This window comes from Symphalangus syndactylus, chromosome 12 (assembly GCF_028878055.3).
Source record: "Symphalangus syndactylus isolate Jambi chromosome 12, NHGRI_mSymSyn1-v2.1_pri, whole genome shotgun sequence".
Lineage (NCBI taxonomy): Eukaryota > Metazoa > Chordata > Mammalia > Primates > Hylobatidae > Symphalangus > Symphalangus syndactylus.
The window spans coordinates 45,230,091-45,234,220 of record NC_072441.2 but is presented as its reverse complement, the minus strand read 5'-3'; positions in this window follow the sequence as shown (position 1 = coordinate 45,234,220).

Here is a 4,130-nt window from a genome sequence, read left to right as displayed (position 1 = left end):
CATTTATGCCCCTCACTGAGTAACCAAAGGGAGGTGCTTTTTGATGGAGTATTAGAAAAAGAGATTCACATAAACCATGGGCTGTGAGGTAGGGCTGATCATCCATCTGGTCACTTGGAGGCGCCTACCAAGGACTCCTGTCTCCCTGAGTTTGCCCACATGTGACCGGATCCTCCTGGTTTGGAGGACTTGTCTTTGGGGATCCCTGTTCTTTACACGTCTCATTCAGGGTTCTTGTTGCTAGTTTTTGTGGTTTCTTGAGTCTTAGCTGTTTCTCCAGGACTCTGGCCAAGTTCCTTGATTCATTGTACCTGCACGGAGGGCAGGGAATGTAAATAGTATATAGATTTTGAGCAATATTGTAAATGCTTTATGGATTGTGTGTTACAGAGAGTAGCTGAGCTGTAAAATTGGGATTAAACCAATGTGTTTACAGAAATGTTCTGACCGTAAAATTTCTGTGCTTTCTTAATACAGCCTTTGTGATGCAGGGCTTTGAGTACTTGGAGGGTGCTTCAGAACTGGGGACTCCGAGACCATCTCTGGCAGCCTCTTGTGAGCATCTGAGCCAACATCTTGGTTGCATTTTCTCCACGTTGGAGTGACTCTTCTTGGGCATGCCAGCTTCTTCTTTGAGTCTGTAATGCATTCCTGACCAAATACCCCGCACATGTGCCCTTCCATGTGAACAGAAACGCCTCTCCCTCTGAGGTGAAAACGGTGCTGTCAACACTCTCCTCAGAGGGCACATGCCTTGTGAGTGAGAGTGATGGAGCTCTGCCAGCAGCCATGCTCTCCACCCTCCTCACGGGGAAAGGCTGCTCTTCACCGGCCAGCCCGCTGGAAATGTCCCTCTGAGTCAGTCTTACCAAGGCAGGAGAAAGCAGTTTCCTGCTTTCACACCTTCCCTTTTTTTCTTTTCTCTCTTCCTTCCTTCTTCCATTCCTCTTCCTTCCCTCCCTCTTGACCTTCCTCTCTCCCTTCCTCCCTTCTTTCCTTCCTTCTTGTGGCTCTCCTTTGTGAGTGACCTACCTCCGCTTCCTACTCTGTGACTTTGCACGTTCAGTCATTGCCTGGCTCCACCAGCAGTATATAAGGTGAAAGAGGATCCTGCCAACCATTCTAGGCCCAGAGGACACCTCTCTCTCTCTGTGCGTCACACACACACTCTCTCTCTCTCACACACACACACACACACACACTCATTGATGGGGTAATAGGATCAAGAGGTAGCCTTGCATCATCAAAAAGAAGTCAGCCACTCTAGTCTGGAGCTTTAGAAGACAAAGTAAAAAAGAAGTCAGACAGTCCTAGCTTTGAATCCTGGCCCAGCCACTTACTAGGTGGGAGACCTTGGGCAAGTCACTTAACCTCTCTGAGCTTCTGTTTCCTTCCTTGGGTGTAGAATGGGGATAAGAAGCCTGCAAGAGCAGAATAAGGATTCAAATCTATATAGTAGGTGCTCACTAAATAGTAGATATTTGTATGATTTGAAACTGTCCATAATTGTTCCTGTAGGCTTTAAGAAGAAAACACCCAGAAATGAGTTGTATCGTCTGAGTTTGTGATGGATGCATATTGGTAGGAAATAAGTGAGACAATATTCCAGAAATTGGCATAAGGCCATGGGAGGTCCAGCTTAGAGACCACTTTGGACTGGTCTTGGCTTACAACCCACTGAAAACCAGCTCACTGAGGTTCATTTATTGGGAGGTTTATTATAGTTAATTAATAAACTAGGATTGAAATAGGCAATGGTTGGGCCTATTTTTAGTACCTCTTTTTTTTTTTTTTTTGAGATAGAGTCTCACTCCGTCACCCAGGCTGGAGTACAGTGGCACAATCTTGGCTCACCACAACCTCTGCTTTCCAGGTACAAGCGATTCTTCTGCCTCAGCCTCCCAAGTAGCTGGGACTACAGGTGTGTGCCACCACACCTGGCTAATTTTGTATTTTTAGTAGAGACGGGGTTTTACCATGTTGGCCAGGCTGGTCTCAAACTCCTGACCTCATGATCCGCCTGCCTCGGCCTCCAATTTTTTTTGAGACAGAGTCTTGCACTGTTGCCCAGGCTGGAGTGCAGTGGCATGAACATGGCTCACTGCAGCCTCAACCTCCCCAGGCTCAAGCAATCCTCTTGCCTCAGCCTTCTGAGTAGCTGGGACCACAGGCACGTACCACCACAGCCGGCTCATTTTTAAATGTTTTGTAGAGATGGGGTTTTGCCATGTTGTCGAGGCTGGTCTCAAACTCCTGGGCTCAAGCAGTCCTCCCTCCTCGGCCTCCCAAAGTGCTGGAATCCCAGGCATGAGCCACTGTGCCCGGCCAAGTTTTGGCACCACCAGACTCCAGACTGCTGTCCAGCACTTGTGCTCTGCATTTTTTCCCAGCCTTGTCTGCCATCATAATGTTCATTTCCACATTCCATTTGCTCTCAGCTGACTGTAAATAACGCCAAGAAGCAACCTGGCATACAAACCCCTCTGAAGGGATTAATAACTGTTAATAATAATACCAGAAAGCACTTTACAGAATATATTATTCCTAATCCATATCATAATTCTACATGATAGTTTTATTTTCTTTATACTTTCATACAGATGAGGAAACTGAGGCTGAAACAGGCAATTAATTTGTGCAGGTGGCACGTTTACTACATGGTGGAACCAGGATCTGAACTCAAATTTGTCCGTGAATGTTTTCAGAATATTCACCTACATGTTGCCCAAAGTCAAGGCTGCCCTGGGGTGGTGTGTATACCTGAATGACAATCAGTGCAGGCACTGAGGGAAGGGAGAACCGATGCTGGGAGGCAAGCATAACTGCCACTGTTAACTTTGTGACCAACCTTCATGTCTTGTGGCCTAAAGGACAATCGTATCCCTTCTGGAGGAATTTCCCCACCTCCATGTTGAAGCCAAGAATGATTAGTACTCCATCGAAAAGAGGTCAACATGATAACCAGGAGATGTGGTCATGGGGCATTAAAAGGTTTGAAGCTGTTCCAGAAAGGATGTCATTGATGTGGAATACAGGTGAGCCACTTGGTCCTCAAGGGAGTGTCAGGGAGGAGAGTAAAGACCACATGGCAGGCCAGGTGTGGTGACTCACTCCCGTAATCCCAGCACTTTGGGAGGCCGAGGTGGGTGGATCACCTGAGGTCAGGAGTTTGAGACCAGCCTGGCCAACATGGAGAAACCCCATCTCCACTAAAAATAAAAAATTATCCAGGTGTGGTGGTGCATGCCTGTAGTCCTAGCTGCTTGGGAGGCTGAGGCACAAGGATTGCTTGAACCCAAGAGGTGGAGGTTGCAGTGAGCCAAGATCATGCCACTGCACTCCAGTCGAAACAAAACAAACAAAAGACCACATGGCAGTGAGGAGGCTCCCATAGCGATCCCAAGCAATGTGTATTCCATCCCCGTGGCCTGCTAAGTGAGGTTTCCAGCAATTCAGTTGAGACTGCTGGCTGGCCGGGGCTTCTGTTATTGGTGCCCACACCATTTGGTTGGCCCCTCCAGGAGACAGGCCTGAGGAGCCTGGGGACTTGTACGATACAGCTTGGTGGCTAGGAGGGTGGGTGACTGTGTCAGAGTGCTTGAGCCAGATCCTGAATCTGCTACTCACAAGGAGTGTGAGTCTGGATACACTGATAAACCCTTCTGTAAATGCAAATAATTTCTTAGTCTGTCAAATGTGAATCATAATTGTACCTATACTTTATTGGAGTGTAGGAAGATTAAAAGGGTTAATATATGGGAACACTTAATACAGAGCCTATACGTAATAAGCACCCAATAAATGTAAGCTTTTAATATCTTTTTGGTTTCTTTATATATTAAAGTATAGTGGTTTTCAACTGGGGACAATTTTGCCCCCACACCGCCGTCACCCCCACATTTGGTTGTTATAACTGGGGGGTGAGTGCTACTGGTTTCTAACGGGTAGAGGCCAGAAATGTTGCCAAACATCCTCAATGCACAGGACAGCCTCCCATCGAAAGGAATTACCTGGTTTAAAATGTCAGTAGTGCTAAGGTTCATAAAAACCAAACCATGTGGATCTTCCATTGTTCACCAAGAAGTTGCTGAGATATTTGATCCAGCCATGAGACTGGGAAGAGATTCAAG